Genomic DNA, 19,740 nt, shown 5'->3' with positions numbered 1-19,740 from the left:
GGGCACACGTGCTGCAATTAACATGATTATTATCTCAAAGGCCCACATTCAGCCCCGCAGCTGCCCGCTATTAGCAAAAGGAATGCAGTAAATGTAAAGCAGGAAGTGTGCTTCATAGCTGCCAAGGTTTCAGATTGCCTTGTGGGATATTTTCATATGTTTCAGTGTAAGATGAGTAACATTTTAAGGATCATGAGCACATAGCTGCCATGGTTTTAGATTGCTATGTGTGACATTTTCATGTTTCAGTGTAATATGATGTCATTAGAAGTAGTGGAAAATGTTTTTTCCCTAATGACATTTTGGATGTCAATCCGGTGAAATTTAATTGGAGGTGGAAAGTCCCGGTAAATATCTGTGAATGCACCAAAATTCGCATGCTGTGCCTCATTTTGTTTACGGGCAAACTCGTGGTTGGTGCTGTTTATCACACTCAGCAAATTCCTTCTGGGTATTGGATTTCAATGGTTGCTGAAAAGGGCATTTTATTTGCAGTTTTTCAATACGAGCAATCAAACAACCGGAAAAGAGTGCACGCCATCTCTTCGTGTTTCAGCTTTGGAATGTGGGTCTCGCCTTATCATGGAGACATATGGTCCCCATACACCCATGGATGGAGAAAGTGCATCATGTAAACCTTATGAAGAGATATCCGATTCTGTGCCATTACTAGGGCCACTGGCAGAGGAGAACCACATTATGCGGCAAGGAAAGGCAAATTATTCGACCTAATGCAGCACTTTTATGATACTATTTCTTAATTCTTTTGTAACTTTTTTACATGTTGACACTGCCTGGGCAAAGGTGTTACCTCATCCAAATACAGTATTAGGTAACAGAAAGCCGACCGGTCAGCCTTGCATAGGGCATTCCACTGACCGGCAACATAGGTCAATTTCAGTTATTTTGGTCAGTTTGAGCTAAAAGAATTGTTGATAAATTCTGTGTTCTATGCGGTAGATGATGGATTATGTGGCAAATGCAGAATGCCTATTATAATGTGTAGAATTATGTCACAGAATTGGTTTAATGGCTTCATTCCTGTGGCTCTAGGTATAATGCACAGAAACCTGAAGTAGTGCGCCTTGTTTTATGGTATTTCCATCTGTATTAATCCATATTTTTCTTTTGGCCATTTTATCTGTATTTATCCATATTTATTTTGTGCTTTAATAATCACTATTGTAGTTTCTAGCATGTGGTTTTCTTTGGGTTTTTTCAATGCACAAACTCTGCTTTTGTTCATGGTGCCATGTTTTAGTATGCCTCACTACAGCACTTAATAGCTTGACTAATGTAGTTGTACGCCAAACTTCATCCGCATTTGGGCTGTTAATTTCTCCGTACAGGGACCTTAAGTCACAGGCTTAAGTACTGAGCAGCTTCAATTGTTAAATCTTGCAATATGTACAAATGATAGATCTACTTCATATTTGATGTCACTTCCTGCCGAGATGTCACTTCCTGCCGTGATGTCACTTCCTGTGACACCACCTAACTTGTCGAGTCCCCCCACTTCTTTTTTTTAGGACTTGTGACCTGTGAGTGAGTAAACGCCCTTGCCTACGCCCCTGTCACCATACAGTGCTTCGAGAAGCCGAGCAGGAGTACAGGGTAAGAGGATACAGAGTGTGAATGTAGAACCGAGGGTCTTAAGTGAAGAAACTTACTTATGTAGAGTCCCTTTCACACTAAAATACTTTGAGTAGATGAGCAGAAGTACTAGTTAGCAGGAACCAGAAGCAGAATCTAGAACTGAGCATCGTGAACAAGTACACACACCTCTATAGCGCACCTTTCACACTGAGCTACTTCTGGGAGCTGAGTGTACCATGAGAGAGAACACGCTCTGTCCCACTAACTATCATCAGAAAGCTTAGAAGTAACCAGTGCAGGCGGCCCCTTCCTGCCTCTGGACCTAGATGCCATTGCACCAGCTGTACCACTGACCGCTCAGCCACTGGAATGAAATTCAAGTTGTAGCATCTGCAGCGCCTGTCTGGTCTATAGTAAGAAGTATGAGAGGTGCTGCCCATGGTATGCCCTCTCTGTGTATGAGGAAAGCTTGCACCACTGCTGCTGCTGGCCATTGCATGCCCTCCCTGTGTATGTGGGAAGTGTGCACCTCTGCAGTAGCTGCAGCCCATTTCATGTCCTCTGTGTATGAGGGAAGCTTACACTGCTATCCAGTAGCTGCAGCCATTGCATACCCTCTCTGTGTATGAGGAAAGCTTGCACCACTGCTGCTGCTGGCCATTGCATGCCCTCCCTGTGTATGTGGGAAGTGTGCACCTCTGCAGTAGCTGCAGCCCATTTCATGTCCTCTGTGTATGAGGGAAGCTTACACTGCTATCCAGTAGCTGCAGCCCATTGCATACCCTCTCTGTGTATGAGGGAAGCTTGCACTGCTGATGCAGTAGCTGCTCCCCATTGGATGCACTCACTGTATATGAAGGAAGCTTACACCACCACTGCTGCTGCTGCTGCCCATTGTACGCCCTCTCTGTGTATTAGAAAAGCTCTCACAGCTACTCCCCCGTCTCTGTGTATGAGGGAACCTTGCATCGCTGCCCATTCCATGCCCTCTCTGTGTATGAAGGAAGCTTGACCGCTCCTGCAGCAGCTGCTGCCCATTGCATGTCCTTTCTGTATATCAGGGAAGCTTGCACAGTTGCTGCTGCTGCCCATTGTACGCCCTCTCTGTGTATTAGAAAAGCTCTCACAGCTACTCCCGCGTCTCTGTGTATGAGAGAACCTTGCATCGCTGCCCATTCCATGCCCTCTCTGTGTATCCGGGAAGCTAGCACATCTGCGACTGCTGCCTATTGCATATCCTCTCTGTGTATGAGGGAAGCTTTCACCCCTGCTGCTGTCCTGTACAGTGCCTTTCTTTATGTGAAGCTGCACCATTGCTGCATTTGCTGTGCTTGTTTGAAGCTCATCCTTCTCTGCTGCGGTCTATACTGTACCTCAGATTTGTCACTGAAGCAGATACAACTGCCCTCTAGTGCTGTCTGTCCTGTGTGTCTGAGAGGGCTGCATTGGTACTGATTGTGCTGTTGGTATTGTGTGTGTGATGATCCTTACACTGGTGCTGCCAGTGCTGCACCTGTGTGTCTGAGAGGGCTGCATTCATACTGATTGTGCTGTTGGTATTGTGTGTGTGATGATCCTTAAACTGGTGCTGCCAGTGCTGCACCTGTGTGAGAGGCCTGTATTGTAACTGATTGTGCTGTTCATATTGTGTTTGTCTGTTGGTACTTGCCCTGCCGCTGCACATGTTGTGTCTGTCCTGTGTGTGAGTGAGGGCTGCATTGTTACTGATTGCGCTGTATGCATTGTGTATGTGAGTGATGTGCTTACACTTCTGTTGCTGTGTATTTCTGTGCATCAGTGTTGCCTGCATTGTTACTGATTGTGCTGTTCATATTGTGTGTGTGATGGTTCTCACCAGCTGTAATTATTGTAAATGCTACATTTCTGGAGGTAATACTTTGTTGCACTATGTCCATTCCATAAGCTATGATTCTGTGTATATATATATATATATATATTACCTACTGGCGGTCGCCAGTAGGTAGTTATAGTTAGGATTATTTTCAATAGAAAATCTCAACATTCTATTGTGAATAACTTCGGCGCCGGTTGAGGAATCTGCCTGAAAATATCCTCAAATTTGCCTCGCGGCGCCCCGGTCCTTCCCTGAAAGTTTGGGGGGGATTTGTCAAGCAGGGGCCGAGATAAAAGGGGGGTCCCAAAACGTGTTTTCCCCGTGTTAATTTCCATAGGGCGGTCGACCTCACTTTTAGCCCGAGCGGCTGAATGGATTTCCACCAAACTTGTCAAAATTGTAGGGACTGGTAGCCCGATATGCCTTTGCTATGTCTCAAGATATGTGCTCCAGTGGATTTTGAGTAATTTAGGTTAAAAAAAATATATATATCTATAAGCGCTCCCCGGTACGCGCACCGGGGCGCTAACCAGCGCGCTACGCGAGTTCGCGAGCAGAAAGCTGATTGGCTCTCGGGTGTCTGTCAACATTCCAAACAGTCCGGAGCGGCCGCCATCTTGTTTCTCGGTAAGATCGAGACACAAAAGGTGGCAAAAACAAAGGGGGAAATGACCATAAGGGGGAAGAGTAGACCCCCCTGACCCCCTAGGTTTGATGTGGGGGCTATAAAAGGGGCCCGCGGGGCAAAAAAAACATTTTTTTTTTTTATTTGCACGGGGGGAGCGCCCGGTACGCGCACCGCGGAGCGTACTGGGATGCGTTTCATGGGGAAAAAAGAATGATAGAGTTTTTAAAAAATGTAGCCTTTTTTTTATAATTTGGAGGTAGTTCTAAAAAGAACTGTTTTTTTTCTTCTTTCTGTTTTATTTTTTTTAATGTTTTTTGAACATTTTGTACTTTTTTTGGCTTTTATGAACTATTTTATATATTTTTTGTTATTTTTATGGGGAGAAACAAAAAACAGGGAATTGAAAATGGCTCAACTGGAGCAAAAAAAAATCTGGAAAAAATTAGGGTTTTTGGTGGCAATTGTGGTTGTCACCAGCAAGGAAGACGCGCTTTATGCTCTGTTCACCATAGGAGATGGTCTTACCACAAAAAATACATGTGATCCTAAATTTAACCAAACCGTGGTTGTATGCAAGGGATCGTCTCCCTTGTCTCTGGTCCCGATGGAGTGGGTTGTTTTCTTTTGGAGGTGCTGGGTGTAGATTGGGGAGGGTTACTGGCCATTTCTCTCACCTCTTCGGCAGCATAGTTGTTGGGATGTGCCTAATCATGGTATTATTACCAAATGAATATTTTTTGTTAGGGTTCCCCCTTGAAAGTTCAATGCCACAGATTTGGCAAGTCACCTTTGGCGCATTGACTTTCTTCTTGCCCTCTGGGATAGAAAAAAACTCCCATACAATGTGCTGCCTTGGCCTGTATGGGGTATTGTCTTCTGGCAGCCACCTCCTCCCCTCCTCCTTCTCCTCCTCCTCCTCTTCTTCTTGACCACCAATGTGGTGATGTGGTGGTCTTCTTGGTGGTGGTGGTGCAGATGCTCCAGCTGCTGCTGCTACTGTAGCCATTTTAAAGTATAAAATATTTCTGTTAGATCTCCAAACAGGTCTTTCTCAGTCAAAGGACAAAGTCAGAATAAGGAAAAAAAATTGGGGCTCATCATTTGGGAAAAAAAACTGTCCTGAACCAATGAAAAGTGTTATTTTCAGGTCACGTGACCTGGGCTTTCATCATTTGGAAACCAAAACTATTCTGCACCAATAAAAAGTGTTATTTTCAGGTCACATGACCCGACGCGCTTACGCGATGCGCGCCACGGGGCGCGTGGCGTAAGCGAGTCAGATGCTTACGTTGCGCGATCGTATTCGCTTGAGTACTTCCGGGTGCGCTTACGCCGTGCGTATCACGCGGACGCGGCTACGCGATACGTCATGATGTTTTCGTTTGCGGCAATAGCGCTAACGGGACGCTCACCGGTGCGAGACCCGGGGCGCTCCGAAAAAATGCGCTTTCCAGTGCGCACACCGGGGCGCGCACCGGGAGCGCACCAAGGCAAAAAAAAATAACAAAAAATAGTATTATATAAATATACAATATAGGATTCATTATAAAAAATATTAAATTTCATAGGTTTGAGGCCCTTTATATGGTTAGGAATTAGCATTTAAAAAACCTATTAAATTCACTGAAGAAAACCATAGGTTTCACACCAGTTATAGTTAGGAATTTAGCATTTAAAAAACCTATTAAATTCACTGAAAAAACCATATGTTTCACACCAGTTATAGTTAGCTGCAAATTTTACTGACATAAAACCATAGAAATTCCAACGTTATAGTTAGTTGGACTCACCATAACAAGCGCGCCTGCAATGCACTGCTGATGACGTCACATATTACATCACTCATGACATCGTCAGTGACATCACTCATGAAATCACTTATGACACCATCCTTGTGACAGTGACAGACCTCCTTTTAGTGTAATGTAACCCTTGAAAGAGATATTCAAAAATAGAAACTAAAATTTTCAAAAACATTGAGATACCCATACCAGTTACAACAACCTATTCAGTAATTCCACCATCTATATACACATCCACTCATTTACCAACAGTTCTATATAGTCACTCATACATATACTCACTCATCATATGTCGTGATACATCTATACATCCTGTTATACACCGACAGTCATCCAAAAGTTACTCACACACATACTCACACATGCAAAAAAATTATTGAACATTCATTTATTTGCATATAAAACTATACACACACTACCTCTTTACTTCTAAGGAAACTTACACATACTTACTCTCTTAAACAATCACTTATATAAACATATACTTATTTAAACAGGAACTCTTACAATCTCTTACTCTCACATATACTCACTTATATACATCAAAACTCACATACACTAGATTAAAATATATGTCGTTACTAAAAAACACAATAGTGAGACAGCCATTCACTCACTAACACACACATATACACACTCATCCACCCATACAGTCCTGCACATATGCTATCTTCAAAACACATACAGTGAGTCAGTCACCAACCCATGCAGCTACTTATACACAAAGTGAAACACTGATACATATATTTCAATATTTAAAAGTTACTCGCTAATATATGTATTCAATAAAATGCTCTTAATAAGGCAGTTAACCAATCATTTAAAAAAAAAACATCCATTTACACACTTATTTAAGCATTTATTCTTCCATCAACCTTTACAAATACAAATATTAAACATATTAATTTTAAAGAAAGACACATTCACTGGCTGGTGTCATCAGTGATGTCATGAGTGAAGTCACTGACGATGCCATGAGTGATGTAATATGTGACGTCATCAGCAGTGCATTGCAGGCGCGCTTGTTATAGTGAGTCCAACTAACTATAACGTTGGAATTTCTATGGTTTTATGTCAGTAAAATTTGCAGCTAACTATAACTGTTGTGAAACCTATGGTTTTTTCAGTGAAAAAAAATATATATATATATTATATACATAGTGTTTTTAGCAGTTAAAAATAGCGGTAAAACAAAAATGTGTCCTTTTCACCTGCTTTGAATTGGAAGGTAGCAGCATGGCGTGAACACATTATGTCGAAAGAGTGCTTGATAGTTCGATTGTGGCCCAAACAAAGGATGTGGGCCCACGCTCCTTGCTTGCGTGAGGCCCCACGCTCCTTGCTTGTGTGAGGCCCCACGCTCCTTGCTTGCGTGAGGCCCCACGCTCCTTGCTTGAGTGAGGCCCCCGCTCCTTGCTTGCGTGAGGCCCCACGCTCCTTGCTTGCGTGAGGCCCCACGCTCCTTGCTTGCGTGAGGCCCCACGCTCCTTGCTTGCGTGAGGCCCCACGCTCCTTGCTTGCGTGAGGGCCCACGTTCCTTGCTTGCGTGAGGGCCCACGCTCCTTGCTTGCGTGAGGGCCCACGTTCCTTGCTTGCGTGAGGGCCCACGCTCCTTGCTTGCGTGAGGACCCACGCTCCTAGCATGCGTGAGGGCCCACGCTCCTTGCTTGCCTGAGGGCTCCTGGCAGTTTTGGTACAGCCCTGCTTGATTCACTCGAGAATAAACGGGTGTGTAACTTTATTATGCGAGCATCATATAGAATTGTTGTTTATACATTTAGTACACCCATAGACTAATATAGAACTATTGCCTTTGAAATGAATTTCCTATAATGTATTACAGTGCGCTTTATGTGGATTTTAAATTTTGCCTCATGTCAGATTTCAACTCCATTTTGACATAGATGGATACTTTCTCTCTCTCCTCTCTCCTCCCTTTGCTATCTCCATTGGTCACCCATCTACTTTGGGTCATTTCCATTGGTGTTCTTTTTGCTGAAGGTGATGAAGCTTGCACACAAAATGTTGCTGTTTTCAAGGGTCTTCCACCAGTTTACCATGGTCTCTTCATTCCTAATTTGCTGTTGTTCATGTAAGTGCTTCTTCCTGCCACGTGACATTAGGTCAGAATCAATATTATTGTGGTGTGATAGTGTTGAGCCAATAAATATAACCTGTAATCCGGCTGCGTTCAGATTGATTGAGAATTTGAAACTGTTGATCATACCACTGTAGTTTTGCAGCTTTGGTTATTTAATATGCAGAAATAGTGTATGAAAACCCTCAATTTTGTGGCTGAGCCATACCTTCATGGGGCTTGGATGCTGCTAGGAATGCTGTCGGATCTTCTACTTTTTTGGTGCTCATTTGAACTTATAACTTCAGAGAAGGGTGAAGGACAATTTGACACAGTATAGCAAGATAGAGAGGGGTAAGGGTGGTGCACCCAAGGGACGAACGGTCACCCTTCATTCACAAATTGGATCCCAAAAGGGGTTCTCTACAAATGTACAAATTCCCAATTGGCATACACAGGGTATATAGTACGTTCAGTTTATGATAATGATACAATCTTCTTCAGTTGATCTGTTCTTTCAATTCTTGGACTCCATAAGTCATTTATTTTGTATCTTCAAGATTAGATCTTCAAGATTAGATCTTCAAGATTAGATCTTCAAGATTAGCCAACACGAGTTTTGTCAAATGTCTACTTCGTCAGGGCTACAAATATCAAAAGAGATAGGAGTTTCGGCATCTGACATTCATTTTACAAGCAATATGAAGGCACATATTATTGCCACCACCAGCGACTTAATGTGCCAAATTCTTTAGCATGCTTACATTGTGGGCGGGCACATGAAGAAGAAAACAAAACCAAAGGAGACGATGGACGGAGTGTTGAACATTGCAAGCACTTACTCCCAGTCAACTGATCTGGGTTTAATCCATCATCATTCTTTAGCTCACTCCGCCACCCCAGTTCACACATGGCTATATGCAAATCAGTCTGACCCTGTGCCTCATGGGAATAGTCCAGCCCGAACTGCCAAGCCATGTCTTCCCTGGACCGAAAACAATCGTCCTGGGACCGGTTTCGGACTCGCAGCCCTCATCAGCCAGGCTATCTTGAATTGAGTGGCAAAGGGAGCAAGGGACCCACGTCTGGGCATACCCTGCAAACTTAGGGCGAAAAAAGTTAAACCAAAGGAGATGATGGACGGAGTGTTGAACATTGCAAGCACTCACCCCCAGTCAACTGATTGGTGAAGAAGAAAACAATCCACCTTACATTTAATCCATATTATTAGTATTGTTTTAGAATGTATTGCTTCATTGTACATCTACAGAGGAATTTCACACATAGTAGTCATATTAGATAAAGAGCTCCAGGTCAGGGGGATCTTGCAATAAAATCCCACATGCAGGTTAAGAGCAGTAGGAGCATACAGCCCCTTACTGTAATATCTCAAAGTCTAATCGCCAGCATAGCTATGCTGTTACTGAAGACACGCCACAGATCCACCTACACAAGAAAGGATTTCTTTCGATCCACCATTGAATCCAGATCGAAAGCAACACCGTGCAATTCTGTTCCATAGGTCTGTGAGCTTACCCTAGTGTTTGGGAAGAACACTCAGCCAAGCACATGATATTCACTGTGAAGGAGGTCTGATATACCTGTAATGAACTCAAACGTAAGTCTATTATGGGTGTATACCCACGGTATTGTGCCAGTCCTAACGAGACCTGTAACGAGAAAAAGCTGTAAATAAATATGATTCACCTAGAGGAAATTGAGCCGGTCATTCCCCGGCTAAATATGCGACGGTTTCGATTTAATTATTAGTGCGGTGATGGGTCCAAGTAGGCCCGTAACCCATTGAACCTGATCTTAAGCTGAAAAGCATTGTATGTGACCTCTTCAACATCCGAGCTAGCTCACTATGTAGAAATAGCACAGGAAGAGTAGAGTTCAATGGCCATCAAGAGGCGAGAGCAAATTATTGAGCACATCAAGGGAGGCTTGGCAAGATAGGAAGCAAAGCTGTGAAACCACTGGCCTGGCTGGCGTGCCCCAAGCTGGATAAGCAAGATACGTAGTGAAGACGGGGTGTGGTTGAAGGGTCGGACAACATCGTGCAGGCCTTTTACAGAAATCGATTGTGATTTTGTTCGGACCTGAGCAACCTAGAGCTGTTCCTAGAGACATCCCTGTCCCGACACTTGGTGAGGACTTTTGCGGTGTGCCCTGGAGTCAGACATTACAGAAACTGAGATCTCAGAGCCATGGTCCAAGATGAAGGATAGAAAGTCTCTGGACCCAAACAGACTGCCCGCTTACTTCTTTAAATGTATATGCTAATGTATTGTCTAGCTTTTTAAGGAAATGTTTGACAAGGCCAGGAAAAAGGGAGTTCTCCTGCAAGACTTGCAACTGGCCACTATTCTTCTTAGTCATTATCCTCATATCATCTGATCTTGCACCTTAACGTAGACACAAAAGTGCTAGTCAGGGTAGAGGCAAATCACATTCTGCAGATTTCAAAGGACAGAGGAGACAGTGGAAACTTCCTAATTTTAGCACTTAACACGTTCAAGTTCAGGAATTTGTATAGCGCACTACTCACCCAGAGGGTCTCAAGGCGCTTGAGGGAGGCTGGGTACATTACTTCTCGAATAGCCAGGTTTTTAGTTGCTTTCTGAAGGAGAGGTGGTTCTGTGTAAGTCGGAGGTGAGTGGGGAGAGAATTTCAGGTTTTGGCCGCTAAGTAGGAGAAGGATCTTCCTCCCATGGTGGATCTGTGGATGCGCGGAATTGCGGCGAGGGCTTGATTGGATGATCGTAGTTGGCGGGTGGGTGTGTAGAAGGACAGTCGTGTGTTGAGGCATTCGGATCCTATGTCATAGAGGGCCTTTGTGTGCGTGGGTGAGGAGACGGAACGTTATTCTCTTGTTGACGGGGAGCCAGTGGAGATCCTTCAGGTGACCGGAAATGTGAGCATGACGGGGAATGTCCAGTATGAGTCTGGCTGAGGCATTTTGGATGCGTTGGGGAGTTTTTTCTGTAGTTTGGCTGTGGTCCCGGCTTAAAGGGTATTTCCATAATCTAGTCGGCTGGTGACCAGTGCGTGGGTGACTGTCTTTCTTGTTTCGGTGGGGATCCAGCGGAAGACTTTTTTGAGCATGCGTAGGATGTTGAAGCATGAAGATGAGACAGCGTTGACTTGTCTGGTCATCGAGAGGGAGGAGTCTAGGATGAAGCCCAGGTTACGTGCATGATCTGTAGGTATGGGTGCTGTACCCAGGGCAGGTGGCCACCATGAGTCATCCCAGGCAGAGGGGGATGATCCTAAGATGCGGACTTCCGTTTTGTCCGAGTTAAGTTTTATGTTTAAAGTATTTTATTGAAAGAGTACACAGATAAGAAAGACATTCAAGCAATGACATTGTGCTGTAACCCCGGGAGCCCATCTTCAAGATAATGCTACGTGTCCCGCAAGTGCAGTAGAGGCTGCATGGGCTCCGTTTCCATCCACATCACATTAAATAACACCCTGAGGTAGAAATGAAGTCTCCGTGCCCTTCCCTTTTTAAAGAAACAGTTCCCCCCCAACTCCCCCCCCCCCTGGCCCCCCACCCCCCTCCCAGTACCCCCGTCCAGTGTCCTGTCTAGCTAAACCTTCTGAGCTCAGCCCACCCCACTATCCCCTATCTCTATCTAGCCTGTGGTTATTAAGCAGTGAAGTCCAGCGGTTGTGTCAGTCTCAAGAGCCTCGGGTACCTCGGACAGGTTAGTTCCCTAAACTCGGTGGCCAGTAATGCGTGAAAGGGCTGCCACAACTCCTCGAATTGATCTACTTCCCCGGCCATCATCAGTGATAATTTCTCCATGCCCAGGACATGCCATAATCTATGTAGCCAACCCGTGATGGTTGGAACAGTGGTGGTCCGCCAATGTATTAGAATGTTCTGAACGGCGGAGCCCAGTGCTATAGCAATTTGTCTACCCCTGCGCGATTTCAGTGGATACATCAGCCCGTTAGGCAAGCCCAACAGGACGTATGTTGGGAAGCGGGGCAACTCTATCTCAAAGCGGGTGTCGATCTCATCTAGCACCTCCTTCCAATAGAGGCTCAACAACGGGCACTCCCACAGGACATGTGTCAGTGTACCAGGTTGCCCACACTCTCGCCAACAGGTATTATCGATATGTCTATCCATCTCATGCAACCGCTCCGGAGTGTAATACCAGTATGTAGACACCTTAGTGAAAGTTTCAGTTAGCCCTACATGGTATGCAGAGTGTCGTGCGCGGTATGAAATCTGGTCCCACTCTTTATGGCTCAGTGTTCTTCCCAGCTCTCTGTTCCAACGTTCCCTACCTGGGTTATGAAAGTGTGTGGGGGGAGGCTGTAACATTTTATAAAGATCCGTGATGAGCTTAGCATCCGAAGCTCGCGTCACTAACCACCTCTCGTACGGCAATAATTTTCTGTCTGCCAGCTCACGCACCTGTGGCTGCAAAGCCCAGTGTCGTACCTGCCAGTAGCGCATCCTATCTGTCTCAGCTAAACCATACTCTTCCTTAAGAGTCTGGAAAGGGAGAACTCCGTCCGGCCCATACACATGGAAAAGGGTCCTGCAACCGGCAGCACGCCAGTGTGCAAAAGCTCCCTGGGTAATCCCCGGTGTGAAGTCCGGGTTGTCTGCAATAGGTGTGAACGGAGAGGGGAACGTGGTAAGCTCGTGTGCATTGCTAGTAGTATCCCACACCCTCAGGAGAACCCGCGTTACAAAAGACGCGTAGAGATTCGGAGGGCGATGAGCCCTACGCAGAAAGAGCACCTCTTGTAAGGGACGGCCCGCCACCGCCTGATCTTGGAACAACCAGTGCTTGTCCGACTCCCATCGGCTCCATTCAACCAGGTATCTAAGCTGTGCCGCTTGAAAATATTTGCGTAAGTCTGGGACCCCCAGTCCCCCCGATTCCGGTGCCAACGTGGAGAGAACTCTCCTCATCCTAGGCTTGCGGCCTTGCCAAATAAAACGGGATAGGGTCGACTGTGTCTGCTGGAGCCAGCCTTCAGGCGGCTGCAACGGCAGGGCCCGGAATAGATATAATATCTGTGGGAGGACCGTCATTTTAACCGCTGCCACTCTCCCGAGCCACAATATTAATCCTTTGCTCCACCTCCCCAGTTCCTCCTTAATCTTTCCAGTCAAAGCCGTATAATTGGCTGTCACCATGGCCTGCAATGTAGGTGCCAACAGGATACCCAAGTACTGGGCCTGGTGGGCCGACCAATGCATGGGAAAGAGGCCCTGCAACTCCCGCCGTGTTGCAGGAGTCAGGGAGATGTCCAGTGCTATTGATTTACCCATGTTCATTTTGAATCCAGCCACCCGTGAAAAAGCCTCCAATTCGTCAATACACGCAGGCAGTGCGCGCCTCGGTTCCTCCAAGGTCAGAATCACATTGTCCGCATAGAGGCTGACCGTGTGAATATATCCCCCTATCCTCACTCCAATCGCATCCGGGTTCTGCCGGATTCTCTGGGCGAAGGGCTCCATGTATATAGCGAAAAGGAGTGGGGACAGAGGCCAGCCCTGCCTGGTGCCTCGTTCAATGCCAAACCTTTGAGAGCCACAGACATTCACCCGCACCACCGCCGACGGGAACAGGTAGCAATTAAAAAACAGGGTGCGAAATTTTTCACCAATGCCCATCCTTGCCATAACCCGTTCCAAATAGGGCCAGTGCACCCGGTTGAACGCCTTTTCAGCATCCACCAAAAGGAGCATTCTTTCTCCAGGGATCCGGGAAGCCTTCTCCAGAATATGTACTACCCTCTTGGTGTTATCCACCGTCTGTCTCCCGGGGACAAAGCCAGCCTGGTCCGACTCCACCAGACCCGGCAAATGAAGTGCTAGGCGCGCCGCCAGAATTCTCATGTAAAGTTTTAAATCCACGTTCAAAAGGGAGATAGGACGGTACGAGCTGCATTGGGTTCGGTCCTTCCCTGGTTTAGGTATAACAGATACCGTGGCCTGTAGGAGATCCGGTGGGATCGCCCCCGGTTCGGAGAAGGAGTTAAAAATTTAGTCAGTATAGGGGCCAACGTGGCGCTGAACGTCCTATAGTAGAGCGCTGTGCAGCCGTCCGGGCCAGGGGCCTTACCATGTTTAAGCCTGGAGATGGCAGCAATCACCTCCTCGACCCGTATCTCCCTTTCGAGATATTCCATTTATGTTTCTAGGGACGGAAGTGTGACTGAGTCCAGGTAGTCCTCCGACTCCTGCGCCATCAGGCTCTCCCCAGTGTATAAGTCCGCGTAGAATCGGCGGAAGGCTTCGGCTATCTGAACATCCTCCGTGACCAGCCCGCCATTACCCGCCGCAATCTCCTTCACCCGATGGCGTTCATTGGCCACCCTGAGTTTGTTCGCCAGAAGGCGGCCACACCTGTCTCCCCGTGTAATAAGCGTGTTTCAGTCGAAGTGCTGCATATTCTGCCCTATCCATGTCCAGGGATGACAGGAGCTTCCTCGCTGCCTTCAGCTGTTTCCAAATCCTGGGGGCCCCCGTACGGCAGTGCACCTCTTCCAATTCCCTGATTTTTTGCGTGAGCTCGTCCCGTTTCTGTCTCCGTTCCCTGTTCTCCGCCGAGGAGACCGCAATAAATCCCCCTCTGACCACCGCCTTAAGTGCGGCCCACTGCGTCGCCACCGAGGTATCTGCGCTATCATTATGTGTTTGGAAGTCCCTGATCGTCGCCGTAACCCTTTGCACAACTGTTTTCTTATGTAAAAGAGCGTCTCTGAGGCGCCAAACCCCCCCGGGAAGCCCGATCAGCCGGCAGAGAGAAGCTCCCCGAGACCGGCGCGTGATCAGATAGAGAGATGACCCCCACCTCCGATGTCGTAGCTAGATCATGGACTGGGACGGTAACTATGAGGTGATCCAGCCTCGCGTATGTTTTGTGCGCGTGAGAGTAAAAGGAGTAGTCTCGATCCGTGGGGTGCAAGTGGCGCCAAAGATCATGAAGATCCAGGTCCACCAGTTGGGATTTAACTACTTGTGACATTTCCCCTGTCTGTGGGGAACGCTGGGCCGACCTATCTATAGCCGAGTCTGCCACCATATTCAAATCTCCACCCAAAATTATGTGCCTGTCCTGGGATGCTGTTATGTCCACTAATGCTGACTGAAAGAAGCTATCCTGATGTTCATTCGGACAGTAAATCGTCCCGATGGTAAATGTCAGGGCCCCTAATTTGAATCTATGCGCTAAGAGTCTCCCCTTTTGTTCTGCAAACTTGTGTAGTACCTCCCCCCTGAAAGAGTTTGACACTAAAATCGCCACCCCCGCCGTCTTGGTGTTGGACGAAGAAAAGAACTGTGTGGGAAATGTACGGGATCGTAATATATGGCAGTCCCGCGCAAGCAAGTGAGTCTCTTGTAAAAGACAAATGTCAGCCTGTGTGTTCTCTAACAAGGACAAGACTGCTCTCCTCTTGACAGGGTTATTAAGCCCCTTAACATTAAGGGTCACTACCTTAAGGGTCGCCATAGAGAGTCAAAACAGAATGAAGCATGCATTAAATCCTGTGCAATGGGGGGGGGCCTGTGGGCCTCAACTGCCCATAACTCCCCGTCGGGGCATCGTGGAAAGCTCAAGAACACTGAACGGACTGTACCCACCCCCTCCCTACCCAACTCCCAACCCCCTTGTCCCCCAACTCCCCAACTCCCCCTCCTCCCACACAGTTCTCGGTGCCCCAACTTCCCTCCACCCCTCCCCCCCAAACCCCCAAGACCCCCAGCACCCTCCGAGAAATTGTCCCAGCCATGTCCTGTCCGGACAAGTCCGTGGTAACTTATTGTAGTGGACGTCCAGCCACACCCTTCCTCCCTCTGCTCCCTCCCCAACCCTTCATGGCCCTAAGCCGGCAAGAACAGTAATGCAAAGTCGTTCTCCCCCCGGAGCAGTCTTACGCTGTTAGTGCGACACCACCGTGTCTCTGGAGGCTTCTTGGATGGCGCTCGCCATTTCAGCCCTGATGGTAGGCGAGCTCGGACGCTGGTATGCCGCTGACGTTCTGCGCCTCGAGACCCTGCGCCAGCTATCCTCCGTGGCGCGTCTCCTGAGGGGCGTGGCGGAGATCTCCTCTTCCGCGGTGATCCCCAGTACTTCGCACGTGTCCTGTAGGGACCTCAATTGATGTAGCACACCGTTCCACCTGAAAATAAGTCGGAAAGGATGACCCCAGGAATAAGGTGTTTCATGCTGTTTCAAGAACTGATACAAGGCCACGGGGTGTCCTCGAAACGTCAACAAGGGTTTTTTCCGGGCCTCCGCCATGATCCGTTCTTTAAGTGGAAAATCAGGAAGAAAGGCCAATATGTCCGGAGGCGGGGCTGTCGCGCGCCTCTGAGGGCCCACTCGATGAGCTCTATCAATCCGTACCGGAAAGTTCGCCGCTTCACCCAATATGTCCCTTAAGAGCTCCCTCAGGTATTCCGCCACATCCGTCCCCTCTTCCGTCGATGGCACTCCCCGGACCCTGATGTTGTTCCGCCGAGAGCGGTTTTCCAGGTCTTCGTTATGGGCCTGGAGGTCCATCTGTTGGTCCCTCAAACGCAGCACCTCCTGTTGTAACTGCGTGATTTCCTCGTCCTGTCTCTGTGTGGAGCTTTTCACCGTGGCCACCCTCTCACCAAGACCGTCCACTTCTCTTCGGATCTCGCGGACCTCCCCGGCCACCTCCTGTTTCAGCGTTTGAAAATCGTCTCTCAGTGTGCCAAAAAGTGACTCCAAGAAGGATCGAGTGACCGGGGGTTCACCGCCTCCTGCTGCGTGAGAGCCACTCGCCGCGTTCGGCAACGGTTGATTCCTGTCTCCCCTGGTCTGAGACCTGCCAAGAATCTCGGGGAGCGTGCAGTCGTTCCGTTTATTGCCCTTCTGGTTCGCCATCTTGTCCTCGAGGCCGCTCTGCCAAGTACGGGCACCGCACCGGCCAGACACCCGGGCTTTGGCCCCACCTGCCTCTTCTTGCTAGGATGACTCGGTCCTCTGCCGCGGGGTGCACCTCCCGGACCCCCCGAGTCTGGGGACGACCTCTGTGGCTTGGGCACCACTATCCGCTCTCGGCCACGCAACGATCGAGTGTAGGGAGCCTTCCGCGGCCTGCGCAAACCGGTTCCTCTCGCCTAGCTTATCCTTCGGCGACCACTGCTGTTGTCTACGGCAAGCCGACCATCCGCGGCGTATCTCTCAAGGGCACCACGTACCACCACAGTCCACCGGTCTCCTCACCACCTCCGAAAGCAACTATGGCGGCTCTGCACGCCTCCGCAAGTTGTTGCACCCTTTCCGGTGATGGCGCCGTCTCCGGGTAACTCTCCGCTCGGTCCCGGGATCAGTCGCCAGCTGGCCAGGAGCCGACGCCTCCGCAGCAGACTTTGGAGGGTCCCCGTTCCTATCCTTGTCGCTGCAGCTCTTGTTCCGCCTACGCTCCCAGCGACACCGCCCTTCCGGCCTGCAGAGCCTCCGATCAGCTAGGCCGCAGCCGCGGCCTCAATTTGCGTCGGGACCGACAACCAGGGGTGGGTCGTCCCCACGAGAAGCAGGCGCTTCTCCGGGCCTCCCAGCACCGGCGCGGCACCCAGGCGTGTCCCCTACTTCCTTCCGCTGTACCACCGCTGACTTCTGCGTGCTTCGGGGACAGAGCTCTGCCCAACCCCGGGTAGGCCGCCATTCTTCTTCGCATCCGGTCTCGGCGTCGCTCAGTGCCGCGGTCCGGACTACGGGCCCCCGGCCACACCAGAGCTGGACTTCGGTTCTAACACAGCCCAATCGGTTCCCGCACCGTCCCCAATCGGTTTTATGCCAATGGGGGGGGAGAATACAGAAGGCTCAGGGCCCGGATCGGGTCGGGAGCTCCGGGCGAAAGCGTCTCCTCACTCCGCCATCTTGGCCACGCCCCGACAGAGTTAAGTTTTAAACGGCTGTTCTTCATCCATTCGGCTACTTCTTTCATTCCTTCGTGTAGATTGGTTTTGGCGGTGTTTGGGTCTTTGGTGAGGGAGAGGATCAGCTGGGTGTCGTCTGCGTAGGAGATGATGTTGAGGTTGTGTTGGCGCGCGATGGATGCGAGGGGACTCATGTATATGTTGAAGAGGGTGGGGCTGAGTGAAGATCCTTGTGGTACACCACAGATGACTTTGGTGGCCTCTGATTTGAATGGGGGGAGGTGGACTCTCTTTGTTCTTCCGGCGAGGAACGAGATGATCCAATCCAAAGCTTTTCCTTGTATTCCGACGTTGTTGAGGCGTTGTATGAGTGTGCTATGACATACTGTGTCGAAGGCGGCGGAGAGGTCGAGTTGGATGAGGGCAACTGTTTCTCCGTTGTCCAGTAGCGTTCGGATGTCATCTGTAGCTTCGATGAGGGCGGTTTCGGTGCTGTGTTTGACTCGGAAGCCGGACTGTGAAGGGTCGAGGGAATTGGTGGATTCAAGGAAGGCGGTGAGCTGACTATTGACGGCTTTCTCAATGACTTTGGCAGGGAATGGGAGGAGTGAGATGGGGCGGTAGTTCTTAAGTTCAGTGGGGTCTGCTGTGGGTTTCTTCAGATAGGGGGCTGAGTTCGGCATGTTTCCAGCTTTCCGTGAAGGTAGCGGAGTTGAAGGAACAGTTGATGACATCGCGGAGATGAGGTGCGATGATGGAGTCTGCTTTGTTGAAGATGTGGTGGGGACATGGGTCGGTTGGCGATCCTGAGTGAGTGGAGTTAATCAGGCGGATGGTGTCTTCAGTGGTGATTGGGTTCCAGGCCTAAAGATTGTGAGAGTGCTGTTTTGGTTCGGAGGTGGGTGGTGTGGGCTGTTCATCGGACTGGTTTTCAAAGCTGTTATGTATGTCAGCAATTTTGTTGTGGAAGAAAGAGGATAAAGAGTCGCAGAGGTCTTGGGAGGGAGTGATGTTGTTGGTGGCGGCGGTGGGGTTGGTAAATTCTTTGACGATGTTGAATAGTTCCATGCTGTTGTGGGCGTTGTTGTCGCGTCGATCCTTGAATGCTGATTTCTTGGTGGATCGGATCAATTGGTGGTGTTTGCGGGTGGCGTCCTTGAAGGTGGTCAGGTTGTCAGAGGTTGGGTTTTTTCTCCAGGTTTTCTCGAGGGTACGACATAACTTCTTGGATTTCTTAAGGTCATCGTTGAACCAGGGGGCCTTTTTGCTACCTTGTTTGATCTGATGGTTTTTCAAGGGTGCTAATACGTCAGCACTGTGGGTGATCCATTCTGTGAGTTTGGTGGCAGCTTGGTTTGGGTCCGATGATATGGCAGGAGGGTTTTGGTTTATCGATGTGAAGAGTTGGTCTGTGGTGATTTTGTTCCAGTTTCTTCGAGGAATAGGTTGTGGGGGGTTGTGGGTCGTGGTCTTTTTGTAGCTGAAGTGATCTCAGTTGTGGACTGTCCAATGGAGAGCTGTGGTGTGATCGAAGGAGATGTGTTTGCTGTAGGTGAATATAGGGTCGAGCGTGTGTCCGGCAAGGTGGGTAGGGGTGCCAACAAGTTGTTTGAGTCCGAGATTGGCCAGGTTGTCCAGAAGGGTGGTGGTGTTGCTGTCGTTTTTCTTTTCCAGGTGGAAGTTGAGGTCACCCAGTAGAATGTAGTTCTCGGAGGTGAGGGCATGTGGGCTGATGAAGTCGGTGATGTCTTTGTTGAATTGTGTGCGGGTTCCTGGTGGTCTGTAGATGAGGGTGCCTCTCTATGTGGTCCTGGGGTTGGTGTGGATCTGGAAATGAAGGTGTTCGGCGGTCGCTAGGTTATCGTCGGAGCAGGTCGTGATTCGGAT

General features: G+C 48.7%; 1 long non-coding RNA gene across 1 annotated transcript in view; it reads left to right on the top strand.

The window, feature by feature from the left end:
* The window catches only part of LOC144827024 (uncharacterized), a 139,132-nt gene that overhangs the window by 61,281 nt on the left and 58,111 nt on the right, over window positions 1–19,740 (top strand). The window lies entirely within an intron of this gene.

This window comes from Lissotriton helveticus, chromosome 4_1 (genome assembly GCF_964261635.1).
Source record: "Lissotriton helveticus chromosome 4_1, aLisHel1.1, whole genome shotgun sequence".
Taxonomy (NCBI): domain Eukaryota; kingdom Metazoa; phylum Chordata; class Amphibia; order Caudata; family Salamandridae; genus Lissotriton; species Lissotriton helveticus.
Note: the sequence above shows the minus strand (reverse complement) of the source record. Positions and strands in the feature narration are given on the sequence as shown.